This window comes from Schistocerca gregaria, chromosome 3 (assembly GCF_023897955.1).
Source record: "Schistocerca gregaria isolate iqSchGreg1 chromosome 3, iqSchGreg1.2, whole genome shotgun sequence".
In the NCBI taxonomy this organism is placed as follows: domain Eukaryota; kingdom Metazoa; phylum Arthropoda; class Insecta; order Orthoptera; family Acrididae; genus Schistocerca; species Schistocerca gregaria.
In genome coordinates this window covers 146534131-146551628 of record NC_064922.1, presented here as the reverse complement: position 1 = coordinate 146551628, position 17498 = coordinate 146534131, and the positions used below count along the sequence as shown (strand labels likewise).

Genomic DNA, 17498 nt, shown 5'->3' with positions numbered 1-17498 from the left:
ACACACGGAATGTATAGCCCAACGCAATGAACAGCCGCTCTGCCTAGTGCACGGGGGACATGCCAGGAGCAAGCAGCTAGGTGCAGGCTATTTCTCGGAGGTCGCTGTTAACGCCTCGTCAACAGCGACCTTGTGAAGCAGCGGCCGCAGTGATTTTCCGGTTGTGAAGACTGCAGCTGTCTAATCAGAATGACAAGTACGGGATGCACAGCACACACGGTGTACTGATCCGTAGCACCGCATACCCACACACGGCTCAATACTCAATACATTTTCTTCCGGGAACTGTTTTACCTCCTACCCAGCCCAGCGATTTTCATAATTTATTACACCTGAAGAAAGTCCTGTCCCGTCAATATTCTGTTAGGGACAAATAGTTCCAGATTGTTTTCACAAACCGGTTCCTATCCCGGACGGCAGACTTCTACGACACAGGGCTTCAAAAGTTCATTCCGTATTATGATAAGTATCTCAGTTCCGGATTACATGTATTGATGTGAAATTCAGTAACTGTTGCAGTCCTGTCAGTGAATGTTTCCTGCAGGCTACAGTTTCTTTTTGCTGGTGGTCCGAGGAATATACAAGTTCATCTACATACATTCTCCGGAAGCCACTGTATAGGGCTTGGTGGAGGGTATCCCTTTCTTGTTCCGCTCGCAAATTTAGTGTGAAAAACTCATTCGCTTGTATGCCTCTGTACTAGCCATTATCTGCTGTATTTTTTCCGTCTGCAGTTTGTGGGCTAGTGATGCTCGCACGGTAGCTCAGCGTGTTCGGCCAGAGGGTTAGCTGCCCTCAGTAATAAAAAAAACTGAGTTAATGTATTAACGAAGAACTTCAACAAGTGTCATAGGACGTCTGCCCCGAACAAATACAACGACCAGTTACGAAAAAAAAAGATTATAAAAGAAAAAGTGGCTAGTGTTGCTGCCTCTGGATCACGAGATCCCGGGTTCGATTCCCGGCCGGATTGGGGATTTTCTCTGTCCGGGGACTGGGTGTTCGCGTTGTCTTCATCATTTCATCATCATCATCATCATTCGTGACTGTGTAAAGAACTGGGACTTTGTAGTACGGGTGCTGATGACCGCTTAGTTGAGCGCCCCACAAACCAAATATCATCGACATCTATTTTTTGGAGACAGCAGAATCGTTTATCAATCTGTCATAAACTCTGGTTCTCTAAACTTTATCGATAGGTTTTCGCAATAAAATCGTTTTCTTGCCTCCGAGGATTCCCTTCTAAGCTGACCTAGCAGGTCCATAACACTGACAGAACCGAATGATACCAAATCTAGCAGCACACTTCTGAATTTCTTCGATGTCTTCCTTTAATCAAACCTGGTAGGTATCACAAATATTCGAGCAGTATTTGAGAAAGGATCGTAAGAGCGTAGATGCATAATGTCGTACCACAAATCATCCATACACATTAGTCGCCACTCACCTTCCCTAAAACTGACCCCATGTGCTCGTTGCACTTCCAATCGTGTCGGTCCTGGTGGTTTAGTGGTTAAATGCTTGCTAGGAAACCGAAAGGTCGTGGGGTCGAACTCCGGTAGAACGACAGAAATTTTCATTTACCTTTAACCGATCATTCACCTTTCAACCATTTGAGTAGTCACCAGGAACGACACGCGGATCGGATTCTAAGTTAAACTTTAGGCACCCTTTACTAGGCTGTATAATACAGTACACTGGGTTGATGAAAGTCGAACTCGCAAGGAGCGTCCACTCGGAAGGCTTACACTGTGTCATTGAACCACATGATGTCATTTCGCATCATGACTGAGTCAAGTAGAATTCAGTTCAAAAAATGGCTCAAATGGCTCTGAGCACTATGTGTCTTAACATCTTAGGTCATCAGTCCCCTAGAACTACTTAAACCTAACTAAGGTAAGGACATCACACACATCCACGCCCGAGGCAGGATTCGAACCTGCGACCGTAGCAGTACCGCGGTTCCGGACTGCAGCGCTTAGAACCACATGACCACCGCGGCCGGCTAGAATACAGTTATTACTATATTCGAACATTGTGTTTTTCCTTCGCATCCACATTAACTTACAGTTATCCATGTTTAAATCAAGCTGACCTTCATCGCACGAAATTAAATTCTATATCTTCAGCCATTCAACGACGAAAACTTCCTCTGCACAACGACACGATCCGCGCATAGACTGCTGCTCGCCGTACCCGACAGAACGTTTATGTACACGGTGGACAGGAGAGCTCATTTCATGTCTGCCATAAACACTCTCCCTCCAGGATAACCTACTGGATTGCATTCTATTGCTGAGAAAATGTGCGAGGCGGCCACATATTTGAGAAGCTACTTCGTATGGTCTGATCTTCATTCCGAGACGTGGTGTTGCACGGCCTGAGGAGCCCCCGCTGGACTTTAAGGACAGCGCAAAAACATTCCAGTATCGAACACAGGCTGCAATACCAATGGCTACACAGAGGTCAACTAGAAATCTTGTGACTTACGTCCGCGATCCGTTGTAAGGTTTGTGACGTGTAGCTATTACCAACTAAAGGACATATGGTGAATATTGTATCGTAAAGTAAACTCGTTCAGTGAATGGAAGATTTATTAAAATTCTTCGTGAGAATATGTGTGGTGAATACACGCCTTTGTTATGCTATTACCACTCACGATTTTTAGACTGTCGCACAAGAAATGTACTGTCTTGCCAAAGAAGAAAAACAAGTGTCAAAGACTTCACGTATGCGGATGTCGTAGTTAATCTAGTATACTTACGCAATATCTTTGAAAAGTACGATGAGTTGAATCTCCCGCGGCAAGAACAAAGCACGCACGACTTAAAATCAATCATGCTCAAACTTGTTGAAATACACGGCTGTTTTTCAGTTAAGGACCGCTGATGGAGAACGCAAACGAGAAAAAAGAGAATTACTGTGGAAAAATATTAATGAAGATTTGGAAAATTTACGATTCCTTCGAATGAGTTTCTCGACTGCTGGACATTGTCTTCTGTAGTCTTTGTTGACGGCCTTCCTTCCGGAACACCGTCACCCATGTTATCTTTGGCGTTTTCCCTGGTTACGTCAGTTTAAAATCTCCAGTGAAACTGATTTCTCATTGAGTATAAGAGTTGCTTCTGAAGGTCACACATAGGAGTGATTTGAGACATACTTTCAAACACGTAATATAAAGAAAGTCACGTGCATTCATGGCCTGTTCACAGCCATAGTTTTATCTAAATGGTTCAAACGGCTCTAAGTACTCTGAGCACTATGGCACTTAACATCTGATGTCATCAGTCCCCTAGACTTAGAACTACTTAAACCTAACTAACCTAAGGACATCACACACATCCAAGCCAGAGGCAGAATTCGGACCTGCGCCCGTAGCGGTCTCGCGGTTCCAGACTGAAGCGCCTAGAACCGCTCGACCACACCGGCCGGCTATAGTTTTATCTGAATTTACTGCTGTAGAAGAGGAAAATGTTATTGATCTCTGTTGCAACAGTACACTGAAGTCAAAAACTGGGACATGGAACTTCATGATTGTTGGGTATCAGTAAAACATGAATACCGGCTACTCAGTGGCAAAGCTTACATCTACATCTACATCCATACTCCGCAAGCCACCTGACGGTGTGTGGCGGAGGGTACCCTTAGTACCTCTATCGGTTCTCCCTTCTATTCCAGTCTCGTATTGTACGTGGAAAGAAGGATTGTTGGTATGCTTCTGTGTGGGCTCTAATCTCTCTGATTTTATCCTCATGGTCTCTTCGCGAGATATACGTAGGAGGGAGCAATATACTGCTTGACTCTTCGGTGAAGGTATGCTCTCGAAACTTCAACAACAGCCCGTACCGAGCTACTGAGCGTCTCTCCTGCAGAGTCTTCCACTGGAGTTTATCTATCATCTCCGTAACGCTTTCGCGATTACTAAATGATCCTGTAACGAAGCGCGCTGCTCTCCGTTGGATCTTCTCTATCTCTTCTATCAACCCTATCTGGTGCGGATCCCACACTGCTAATCAGTATTCAAGCAGTGGGCGAACAAGCTTACTGTAACCTACTTCCTTTGTTGTCGGATTGCATTTCCTTAGGATTCTTCCAATGAATCTCAGTCTGGCATCTGCTTTACCGACATCTACATCTACATCTACATGACTACTCTGCAATTCACATTTAAGTGCTTGGCAGAGGGTTCATCGAACCACAATCCTACTATCTCTCTACTATTCCACTCCCGAACAGCGAGCGGGAAAAACGAACACCTAAACCTTTCTGTTCGAGCTCTGTTTTCTCTTATTTTATTTTGATGATCATTCCTACCTATGTAGGTTGGGCTCAACAAAATATTTTCGCATTCGGAAGAGAAAGTTGGTGACTGAAATTTCGTAAAAAGGTCTCGCCGCGACGAAAAACGTCTATGCTGTAATGACTTCCATCCCAACTCGTGTATCATATCTGCCAAATTCTCTCCCCTATAACGTGATAATACAAAACGAGCTGCCCTTTTTTGCACCCTTTCGATGTCTTCCGTCAATCCCACCTGGTAAGGATCCCACACCGCGCAGCAATATTCTAACAGAGGACGAACGAGTGTAGTGTAAGCTGTCTCTTTAGTGGACTTGTTGCATCTTCTAAGTGTCCTGCCAATGAAACGCAACCTTTGGCTCGCCTTCCCGACAATATTATCTATGTGGTCCTTCCAACTGAAATTGTTCGTAATTTTAACACTCAGGTACTTAGTTGAATTGACAGCCTTGAGAATTGTACTATTTATCGAGTAATCGAATTCCAACACATTTCTTTTGGAACTCATGTGGATCATCTCACACTTTTCGTTATTTAGCGTCAACTGCCACCTGACACACCATACAGCAATCTTTTCTAAATCGCTTTGCAACTGATACTGGTCTTCGGATGACCTTACTAGACGGTAAATTACAGCATCATCTGCGAACAATCTAAGAGAACTGCTCAGATTGTCACCCAGGTCATTTATATAGATCAGGAACAGTAGAGGTCCCAGGACGCTTCCCTGGGGAACACCTGATATCACTTCAGTTTTACTCGATGATTTGCCGTCTATTACTACGAACTGCGACCTTCCTGACAGGAAATCACGAATCCAGTCGCACAACTGAGACGATACCCCATAGCTCCGCAACTTGATTAGAAGTCGCTTAACGAATATATAAGTTCGTTCGCTGCATCGTATAGTACGTACAAAGCTGCGTTTTTCGTGGTCGCTGTAATAAAACGTAACTATTGTATGAAAACTATCATGAGTCAAGATGTGGAGATAGTATTATGCTGTCTCAACCCGAATCTGAGGTTTCATTACTAATATTAACGACAAATTTGTCGAATAAAATGTTTGTTAATTAAAATATAATGTTCACTTATTGTTACATTTCAAAGCTAATGTATCTGCATTAACTGTATACTTCAGCTGCATCAGATTAGGGCGGCTAAGAGTTCAGCTCTCGAGCACCATAGGAAGCAGCTTCGGCGCACACTTCCCCGACTGCCACACAACGCTGTCTGAGCGCGAGGTGGAGCAAAGGGGAGAAAATGTGGACACGCCGCATTTAAATGGTAGGGCACTCGCACTACATCAGACTTGGTTTTGTATTTCGCATTATTTAATTCTTATTGGCGCACTTTGGCATATGGACAGACACACACAATTTCAGAGATTTTCGTACTCGGGTTTCCACGTAATCGCGACTTATTTATTTTCATAAACGGAAAAAGGTCTGACACACAATTACGTCGATTGAAATATTGTAGCACTTTTGCAATCTCATTATGGAGACATGGAAACTCTACCTGAGAAAATCATCGTAGACGTCCTGGACAGTTTTAACGTGGAGGATTTATCATTTCAACAACAATTACTTTGCAGATCAGTCAGTTACATCTGCTTATGCACAGGGTCGCTTTCAACTGAATATCTCGAAAATAAATGTAAGATTGGCAGTGTCCTCAAAACTACTCGTTGTAATTCTTTCAAGGTCACAATGAATTCTTCAAACCTTGCGTTTTCTTTAACGACAGTCAGGTTAGCGAATTGGACTGTGTTTGTGAGAATGAGCCCCTTCTATAACTCTATTTTCTTTTTAACTGCATCCCCAAGTAGATCAGAAAGAAGTTATTTCACACTTTGCAATGTTTTGCAATGTCTTACTGTGGGCAGTGTCTTACTGTGGGCAGCGTCCAGTTAAGTCCACTTAAAATGCGAGGCCTGTAATCCATTCCGAATGACCTAATTTTCGTTCCTGCACTCGTGTTTCCTTCGTCCGGACATGCCCTTGACTTAAGCAATGTCCTTTGCAACAATATATAAAATCTCCATACTCTTTGTTCAACCCCATCGTAAGCTGGTGCAAATGAGAGTGTGACTTCAAAAATTTTGCTATTAATATCACCATTTTATTCCGTGGTGCACGCCTGCAAATTTATTGCGAAGTGCTACGTGATGTAGAGAATGATGAATCCTGTTTGTCAATCGTAATTTTAAGCTTGCTATTGTAATATATTTTCATAACAATAACAATTGTGCAGCACCCGTCGCTTATGCGACTGCATTATATATATTGAACCTTCTCATCTCCCTCTTCTGTCGTTGCCAATCAGTTTTAAAGTCCAATGACAACAGACCGCAGGACTGCCTCTTTTCATGCAAACAGCCCCTAGACCTGTGAAGGTCCTTCGTGTCACGAACAAACAAATGGCTCTGAGCACTATGGGACTTAACATCAATGGTCATCAGCCCCCTAGAATTTAGAACTACTTAAACCTAACTAACCTAAGGACATCACACAACACCCAGTCATCACGAGGCAGAGAAAATCCCTGACCCCGCAGGGAATCGAACCCGGGAACCCGGGCGCGGGAAGCGAGAACGCTACCGCACGACCACGAGCTGCGCACCACGAACAAACAGCGAAGGGTAAACAGCACTGACAACAGTTCTGCCGAAGTGAAGAGAGTTGTTCCGACCGAATAACGCCACACCCAAATACTAGATGAATTGTCGCGTTTGTCGCCCTGTACTAAGTACTTTCGGGAAGGAACAAGCAAAGCCGAGATAGGCCGAGCCTTGGCCAGCGTGGAAATTGACACACCGCGGCGGGCCCTGTCTTAGACGGACTAATGCCTATAGTTGCGGTGCCGCAGAACAAATTCTGATATATTAAAGGCGCTAGCAACTAAAAAAGTCTGTGAACCACTAGTCTACGGACTCACTGGCAGGTTGAAACGTTGCGCCCAAACTACATGTACGTCAGCCTCTACTGTATACTCTGAGGCCATCTTACGCAGTGTGGCGGAGGGTACTTCTGTAACCTCTATGTTCCCCTGCCCCCTTCCCTGTTGCGCACACGAATGGTTCGTCGGAAGAATGATTGTCGGTAAAGTCCTAATTTTGTAGTAGTGATGATTTAGCTAGGTGTACGAGGGTCATTCAGTCAATAATGGCCAAAATTTTTTTCAGTTATTAATATATGGGTTATAGGAAGTATAATCTCAGGTGCAGGATAATGTATGCTTTTTCCAACAATTCCGACAAACTGCAGAGCTGCAGTGAACCATTAAAGTAGCCTATGCGCAAGACTGAATTCTTGGTTGCGGAGAAGAGAACGTTGTGAACATCCATAAAAATATGTTTGCAGTGTTTGGCAATGATGCAGCTGATAGGAGTGATGTTGGGAGATACAGGATGGTTATGATTACACTTTCGGTGACAGTTGTTAATGTTCACGTTTCAGGTTCAAACTATGCTCAATGTGACGACCACCTGAATCCACGACAGCCTGGCATCGCACTAGAGATTTCTCTACTGCTGCCCGAAACAACGGGGGACTATGGAATATTCGGCTATCGTGACACAGCTCGAGCACTAATGAAGATCACACATTCAGTCCAGTATTCCCAGCCGTGGCAACAGTAACGTCTTCAACAATTCGTGGCGCAATTGGCCATCGGCCTCTCCCCGTAGCAATTCCCAAATCGCCAGTTAAATCGAACTTCCGAATCATATCCTTCATCCCCAGTGCGGAAGAGACCTCTCCGCGTTCCTTTAACGTGTCGATACTAGGGAAGAACTGCAGTACTATTGCTGTTATTCTGATAAAACATCTTTATGAGTAAAGCCCTTATAACCTCGTCCAGGTCCATATTGACTGTCTTCAACTGTAATGCACACATATGCTTATGACTCAATCCTGCGTCACCATACTAGTACAGGCACCCAATGGAACGTTATGACAGTAACTTTAGTGACAACATAAATCCCGCAGCGCGTGGTTTAAACATCATTCCTATAAGGTTGGCTACCCGTACGGAAGATAGTTTTCCGTCTACACTAGCTCAAGTAGCGAAAGTTTAATTACAACCACCCTGTATTTCAGGCGTCGTTGGAAGCACAGAATCTGAGTTCCTTGATATGTCCCGTTCGGGACGTCCTGTCACAAGCATTGATGAATTGCGTAGATACAATTGTCCGTGTAGACCGGTGCATCACATCTAGCAATCTGCGAGAATTGGAAGAGAGTGTGATGTGACTGAGGACTCTTGGGTATTTAAGAGGAATTGTACGAATTCTCATAAGAAACCATAAGATTCAAAGAAAAGCCTTATCGTGTGGAATGTTGGAGCAGTTTAAGGCGAATGGAGAGACCGATCTGTCACTGATCGTTACAGGGGAGAAAACCTTGGTGCCTCACTTGGAGCCGAAATAAAATTTAGTCACTGGAGTGGCATCACCCGCAATCACCAAAAAAGAAATACAAGGCAGTTCCCTCTGCTGGCAAAATCATGATGATTATCTTTTGGAGTACTGATGACGTCATATATGAGAAGTCAAATGAAACTATATGGTTCCAGAGACATTTCCAAGTCTCAAGATTAAAGAGATGAATGAAAATTACACAAAGGACGGCATTCGAACCCGGATCTCCAGCTCAGGAGGCAGATGCACTGACCACTACGCCACGGTTGCACAGTGGGTTTGCATTACTGCACGGACTACCCTAGCACGCCTCCCTCTTCAATCGAAACTCATTCACGACTCACTCAATAAGGTATTCACCCTAAGCTCGAACATCATTGCAGAGGCTCTCCAACTGTATTGGAATAGCGCCTTCACGTCGAATGAAACGACGGGAGATCCTCGTTTGAATCCCGACCTTGGTACAGATTTTCATTCACCGCTTTAGTCTGGATATATGCATCATATGTGAGAAGACTCTGAACTAACTCAAGAACCGTTTTCGACGTGTTATTTCTGACAACAATCTTGTTCCAACGCGACAATGCACGCCCCCACATGTCTCAGAACCCGAGAACACATCGTCAAATTGGAGTAGGACATTTTTGCCCAGACCCGGCGCCCTTGAACTTCCACCTGTTTGGACCACTTGTGAATTCTCTAGGAGGACACACAATGAAGATAACGATAGCGTAATTCGCTCATTGAAAATATGGCTACGAGCACAGGACAAGTGCTTTTCCCAAAAGGGAGTACGTATTGTTACACAGCACTGACGGCAAAGCCATAGAACGTGATAATGACTATGTTGAAAAATAGCAAGTGTAAAAGAAATGTTGACTGATATTTTCATCAAATTCTAACTTTTAAGAATGAATATGTTCAGAGGAAAAAATGTTGGATATTATTTACTGAATGATCCTCGTATTTGAGATGAAGTAATATGTTACGAGATTCCAAAATTTCTACAGCAAACTTCCCCGTCACGCACTGGTCCTCTCTTGTACCGTCTGTTTCTGGAATTCGTTGAGCATCTCCGCCGTTCTTCATTGGGCCTTCTCCCTCTCTTTAATTAACTTGGTGGGGGTTTCAGACTGCTGAGTAGTAATCAAAAATCGGTGGAACGAGTGTTTTGTAAACCACTTCTTTCACGGATGAACAACATTTGCTTGAGATTCTGCCAATTAATTTCAGCCTGTCGTATGCTTTTCTTACACCTACATGGGATGTTCAAGAAGTAATAGAACACCATTTTTCTCGATAGATTCCGGTTGAAAAAAATGCAGAGTTTGTTGTGGTGCATCACTGAATATTCCCACTTCACATCCTATAGTTTTATGAAGTTCCGATGGGTAGCGGCGCTATAGGTCGCCTTTAAAATGGCGTTTGCAGCGGAGGTGCGTTCCAAGCCGACAGTTGTCATTGCGTTTCTTTTGACAGAAAACCAGAACATTGCAGTTATTCGTAGACGCTTGCAGAATGTCTATGGAGACCTGGAAGTGGACAAAAGCACGGCGAATCGTTGGGCGAGGCGTCTGTCATCATCTTAAGGGGAGTAGGACGTCAACCGGGCCGACTTGGAGCAGGAGAGGCACCACAGGACATCTTAATTTCCACTGTCTATACTTTTACAAATAAATTCATAAAACTTTGTCAGCATGACCAGGAAGGATTCAGAATTCACACTCATAGCAGTGGAAGTTTAAAAACATAGCAAAATACCTTTTTTTTACATGTGAAATTTCATCATTTTTTTCACTTACTACTGGCTGCATTTGTTTCTGTAGTTACACTTTTCTTCCTAAGTGAGAGAGATTCTTCGATGAATTTTGCACAGAATACAAGCAGTACTTACAGGTGTATGAAACTCTAGAATTTTCCAAATCTATTAAAAACTGTGGTACAAATTGAGATAATTTACTATAAAATTTGAGTTTTTTCTAAACATGAAGTTTAAAATGTAACAGTTCATTCATTTTTTCATTAATTACTAAATTTTATACACGTGTAACTATAGTTTGTATGCTGTGCAAAATTCATCAAAGAATCTCTCTTACTTAGGAAGAAAAGTGTACCTATAGCAACAACTGCAGCCGGTAGTAAATGAAAAAATGATGAAATTTCACATGTAAAAAAATGTATTTCGTTACGTATTTGAGCTTCCACTGCTATGAGTGTGAATCCTGAATCCTTCTTGATCATGCTTTCGAAGTTTTATGAATTTATTTGTAAAAGTGTAGACAGTGGAAATTAAAATGTTCAGTGGTGCCTCTCCTGCTTCAAGTAGGCCCGTCTGACGTCCTACACCCCTTAACGAGATCGCGCAGACCTGTCCGATCTCGTGCGTGCCGACCGGCAGCACACAGCTATGACTTCTGCAGTGATACCCTCAGTATATTGAAGAAACGATTTCAGCGGGTTCGTCGTCGCAAAAATGCAAACGAACTTCTCCGTGACGACGCAAGGCCTCATACGAGTCTGCGCTCCCGAGAGTAGCTCACAAAACTTCATTGGACTGTTCTTCCTCATTCACCACACAGCCCAGATCGCGCACCTTCCGTCTTCTGTTTGGTCCAACGATTGATGCACTCCGCGGGAAGTAGTACGTGAATGATTGGAAGGTTATTGTCGCAGCAAGACGTTGGCTGCGATGGAGACGACTAGAGTGGGACAATGCTGGCATACAGGCCCTCCTTGTAAGGTGGCGTAAGGCCGTCCCACTGAACGGAGATTATTTTGAAAAATAGGGATTTGTAAAGTGGGGAATAATGCGGTGTAATGGGCTCTGGAAATAAACGAACCTACTTTCAGAAAGAAAAAAAAGTGATACTTATTGGACGCCCCTCGTAGTTTTATTTGCTTACTGCAGTTTAGCTCGCTCCGGAGCATTACTCGTAAGTATTTTGCAGCAGTTACTGTTTCCAGAGATTTGTCGGCTATAGTGTGATCGAACCGGTAGTGGCTCCCTTCGCGTATTTATGCAGCACGGCGATGCACTGGGCCTACCTGCAGGGCTGCTGAGAGAGTGTGGAGCGCGGATCGATGCGTGTGCTGCGTGCGAAGCGGCGCGTCTGCGTGCGCGGCGCGTATCGTCTCGTCGAAGCGCTGGGCCGGCACTGCACCAGTAGCCGGCGGACTGACCTGCGCGGCTGGGCGGCGCCTGGCGCTAGAGGCGGCGTCGGCAGCGCGCAGGCGCGCGGTGCCTGCCTGCACGGCTGCTCGCGAAAAAGTAGTAGCCTGCCAGAGGTCGTTGCGAGTCCGCAGAGAACGCGCGTTTGTTTGTTTACCGTGGCAAAACGTTTTCAGCGCACGTGGAAACGATGTGTCGTTGTTGTGGTCTTCTGTCCAAGGACTTGGCTGATAAACGCTACTCCATCATTTACAAAAATCATCATCATTTCAGTCTGCTTGGTGCATCCATCCGTTGTTCTGCCACTACGGCTTCACCTTCTACTCCGCTCCCCCCCCCCCCCCCCCCCCCCGCCCGCATTATCAAACTAACGATCTCAGGATGTGACGTAGCAACCGACTTCTCTTTTAGTTAAGCTGCACCATAAATTATTCCCATTTTATTCTATAATTGCTAGAGTTATAAAACTACCGTAGACTACCATAGGTTATCGTAAGAAATTATAGACTACGGTAGTTTGCCGACCGCTGTGGCCGAGTGGGTCTAGGCCCTACAGTCTGGAACCGCGCGACCGCTACAGTCGCAGGTTTGAATCATGCCTCGGCCATGGATGTGTGTGATGTCCTTAGGTTAGTTAGGTATAAGTAGTTCCAAGTTCTAGGGGACTAATGATCTCAGAAGTTTAGTCCCATAGTGCTCAGGGCCATTTGAACCATCTGAACTACAGTGGTTTTCCTAGTTGCCTTAGTTAATGTTGTGTACATAGTTCCGCGTAGTCAGCGCGTACACAACTTTCCCAACAGAGCGCGCCCCGCTAAGCACAACAGCGCAGGCGTAGCGATCGTCCGTCTCCGCACTACGAGATGGCGCTGTCTTAGAGAAGGACCAAATTCTGCTTCCGCCTATCCGCGTATTAATATGTAACGCAGCCAATGAGATTGCTGCTAACTTAGAACCTATTCTCCTCGCGGATCACACTCGTGCAATGATACCTGAACGCTCGAGGTATTATAACGAGTGTACAGACCTCCAATTAGTCTTTAGTCAAGTTTCAGTCTGCGCCTAATAAGATTATCAGATTCCTGTACATAGCCATGAAGAGAAATGTGTAGACACTTTGTCAAGTATCAGAGATTTGTGAGAATAAGATTAACATACCAAGATCAAAGGAACTTCAGATTGTCAATTGTAAATAGCATCCAGAATCAAGTGAAGTAAGGTTTATGATTGTTATTATTTTAATAAATATGAAAATTAATCAAGTTCTGTTTAAAGTTGGTCACTGTCAATCTGCTAGTCTAAGTGTGCAAGTGGCATTTCTATCGTCTGACCTAACGGCGGAAGACAAACACGCCACGATAAGACCACGAAACATATTGCTGACACTTGCCTACGTCGTTAGAGCGACAAGTCAAATAATCTGATGGTGTGTGTACCAAAGGTCTTACAGTGCGCACACCACAGTTAAGATCGTAACCGCATTACCTATATGTTATGTGTGTTGCATACCTATCAAGCGTTACCTCATTTCGATAGTCTTATTTGTGTACTATGTTCCCCAAGAAACAGGCAGCGGTGAACAGTTTAAAAAATGATCGAGAATACAGAAAGAGTCATATAACCTACGGAACATTTTTGTTCTGCATAGTTATCCTCCTGTCCGTTACTTAAAAATAAACAGTAGTTGCAGAAAAATTGAAATTGTCAATGTTTACTTGAAATTTCATTCTTAAAATTGTTGATTTGTAACGTGAAATGAAGGGATGTTGCAGTAAAAATAGAAAGCAATACAAATATGTTGTATGAAAACTCAGTTTAATGTAAAAAGGTAAAATTAGAAAACTGCAAAACAAGAACACATCGAATATCACTTCAATACTTCATCGAGCTTCTATAAAATCTGTGTTCTTCATAAACAAGTTTCGCATTTATCAATGATAACAAGAAACTCTCGCCTTTAGTCATGACGAAGAATGTTCTATTGGGTACAAAATAAGAACAATAATTATATAGATTATTTTACCTTTTTTCATATAAACTGCACCTACATAAAAAATAATTGCTTAGGTTACATAAAAGCGTGAAAGTTATGCAATAAACTAATTTTTACGAGCCATTAAATGCTGTGGTTATTTTTTAAGGATATAAAATACTTGGTGGACTAACACTGAACAATTTGCCGTTCTAAGTATGTGCGAAACAAACAAAAAACAAAATGAAGTCATCAGCTCTCATTTTCTCTGTCACACATTTCTTTGTCTCTTTTCCTAGCAATGCTGCCAGTAATCCTACACTTTATTGCGTCATTTACGTATTGTACTAAAAATACTGAACCGTAGTTTTGATAGAGCGCAACTCTGGTACCTGCGCGTTAGTTATTACAATTATCCAGCCAGTCTCCAGCATTCTTCTGTCGCATCACAATTCAAAAGCATCTACTCTATTCATGTTTGAACAGTTTATCGTCCGCGTTCTACTTCCTTGCAGGGCTGTACTCCAGACAAGACTTCCCAATACCGATGTTAAGGAATTCTAATTTTTCAGAAATATTTTTCTTGCTACTGCCAGACTATATTTTATATCCTCTCTACTTCGACCATCACTAGTTATTTTGCTGCCCAAATAGCAAAAGTCATCTACTACTTTCAGCGTCTCATTTCTGAATGTAATTCGCTTAGTGTCACCTGATTTAATTGGACTACATTCCACTATCCTCGTTTTGTTCATCTTGTAGCTTCCTTTCAAGACACTGTCCATTCCGTTCAACTGCTCCTGCAAGTACTTTGCTGTCTCCTATAGAATTACAACGTCATCGCCAAACCACAAAGTTTTTATTTCTTTTCGCTAAACTTTGTTTCCTTTACTGCTTCCTGAATGCAGATTGAATAACATCGGGGAATGCTACAATCCTATCATACTCGCTTCTCAACCGCTGCTTTCTTTCATACCCTTAGACTCTCATGATTGCTCTCTGGTCTCTGTACGAGTTGTGAATAACCTTTCGCTTCCTCTATTTTATGCCTACTACTTCCAAAAATTAAAAGAGTGTATTCCAGTCAACATTCTCAAAAACTTTCTCTAAATTTACAAATGCTACAAAATGTCAGTTTGCCTTTCTTTAACCTATCTTCCAGGATAATTCGTACGTTTAGTATTGCCTCTCGTGTTTCTTCATCTTTCCGGAACCGTAACTGAGTTTCCACGAGGTCGGCTTTTATCAGTTTTATTCCATTCTTCTGTAATAATTGGTATCTGTTTTTTACAAGAATTACTATTTAAACTAACAGTCCCGTAATTCTTCACATCTGCCAGCATCCGCCTCTTATCGCCTCTACAGGTAGAAACGAGTGGCCTTCTTGCAGTACCGCTACACTGTGCAAAACCAAGTTGCTGAGGACATAACGCGATATTACTCCGTCCTTGCATTAACCTCTTGAGTAAGCATTTAGACCTTCTCGTAGTCGCTCCGTGTTGCAGTTCTTCTGGTGTTTTCTCTCTCAGCCTGTAGCGCCATCGTACTGTAAACTGATAAAGTGTGGCTTCTGGTAGGAATGCCGGTAGATTTCATTAATAAACAGAAAATAGGTATACCATCACAATGGTGATTTATAATAATCACCGTGAATTTCACAAACATACAATTATGATAATAACAAACGTAAATAACTCGAACATGTAGAATATTAAGATGTGGTCCACCAAGGAATTTCGTGTGGATAGTGTCTAAGCGCTGACTGGATGACTTCTTGCACTACAAAAATTACTATAGAACATCGAACTATTTCGTACTTCTTCCTGTCCCCTCGGCTGACTTTGACCGAGTCATTTACTTAGCAAACCTAAAACTTTACAGCAAAGGAGTAATGACACAACGATGGCCAATGAATCCTAATTGTCCAGGTCATCTCCAATCTATATATCAGCTTGTAAGATACTTTCTCACACAGGAAACCGCTCCTCACACTATCCATTTACTGTAAGCATCATATGCCGTGACATTAGTGCTGCTCAACGTACGTGCAGTCACTCGCTGTGATTCTGTAGCTCCGTAAGCTACTGCTCGAGACACTAGCGTAATTTGAGGGTCTATGTAATAATTGTAAAAATAATCAAAGAAGAAAATAAAAACACGATTAAGACCTTGTGAAGACACAGCGATGAACTAGGAAGATCGGTTGAAAGGAAAAATGTCTTTGAAGTAGGTAATAAAATGAATATCAACAAATGTAATAGGGGTAACGGAGTGTAAGCGGACTAAATCTGGTGTTATAGACTGAGTTGCAAATTGTCACATTTCCCGTCGCATAGGCACTGCGCCCGGAGAGGACTGGTTAGAGTCTTGGTGTAAAAGGGTTTTCTTGCACAAGTATACAACTGTAAACCGGACATATGGCACCCTAGTGATTTTGATCACCAGACTGCTCTCCAGCGCCAAGCCCAAACTACGCACAGAGGCCCCGTGACTGTGAAATACGATTCTAGGTAGTACCACAACCACTCAGTTTGGTTTAAGTGGCGTTTACTTAAAACACATGACAGGTTTAGAATGGGTCGCTCTTCTTCACGTACCCTGACCATGAAAATTTAACGTATGTCTGTCCAAATACTATGTGACAATTGGGAGTAAAACACTATTCTTGGTAAATAAGAGGGAACGAAGAGTTACGTTTCATTATTTGGTGCAATCCTGCTGATAGAAGACGGCAATACAGCGATTGAATCTTCACGAAACAGTAATGAAGTTTTGCATTTACACAGTTTTGAGTGAAACAGTTAACATTGTTGATTTCACTCTCTCGCCAGTCAAAAGAACCTGTGGAACATTCTCTTTGTATGCGTTCTATGTCACTATTAACGCTACGTGACAAGAACTACAGTTAGAGTACTACGGTTAGAGTGTTCAAAAATGAGCCGTACAAGTGTTTATTGCATGAGACATCCTTTGAGGAAAAGTCCAGTTTCGCAGCATTTTATCAATGACTCGTATATCTGCCTGCTGCTTTACCTTCAAGTGACCGCTACATTGTACACTTTGCACTGTCCAAATATGACTTTATGTGTAAACCATGAATTCCACAGTGAAAGGATACGACGCTATTACATTTCGTTAAACTCTTAATTCTGCGTTTCCTTACATTCTTTGCCTTTTCTCTTTTCTCCATGGGGTCGCCATTACTATATGGGGAGTGGCAATGTTAGTGAAAATATGTGACCCCACCAGTACTCTCGGGACCGAACTGAGTACCCCATTTGTTTGCGTCTAGTGTAAATCTCATGTTCAATTGTGAGAACGTTTTCTAAATGTTTCCGTAGTACGTATCTGAGGTGGTACATGAATACCTGCTCGGAAGCCACATCCATGCAGGCCGGTTCACCAGTTCTCGTCGATAATCGCAAAGCGGATTCTATCCAGGACAAGCTCGCCTCCACAAATCCTGGAAGCGGCGCGTTAACGCACTCAGCTATTCGAGCGGTTAGATTATTCAAGTTGTGTGTTGAATCTGTGGCACTGGAGACAAACAGTTTGACTTTCGTAAGAATGTCATCTATGGAATATCCAATATAACAAGATCAGGTAAGTCTAAGAATTGTCGCGCAGTTAGTGTA

General features: G+C 43.0%; 2 protein-coding genes across 4 annotated transcripts in view; one reads left to right on the top strand and one right to left on the bottom strand.

Annotated features, from left to right (window-relative positions):
• The window catches only part of LOC126354422 (tubulin polymerization-promoting protein homolog), a 391584-nt gene extending 379595 nt beyond the window's left edge, over window positions 1-11989 (bottom strand). Inside the window, exon 1 of one of the 2 annotated variants that reach the window (XM_050004054.1) lies at window positions 11768-11989. The gene's annotated coding sequence lies outside the window, so the exon portion shown is untranslated. The remainder of the gene's footprint in view (window positions 1-11767) is intronic. The other variant, XM_050004053.1, reaches the window with a different exon arrangement.
• The window catches only part of LOC126354424 (tubulin polymerization-promoting protein homolog), a 284058-nt gene that overhangs the window by 121065 nt on the left and 145495 nt on the right, over window positions 1-17498 (top strand). The gene's annotated exons all lie outside the window — the stretch shown is intronic.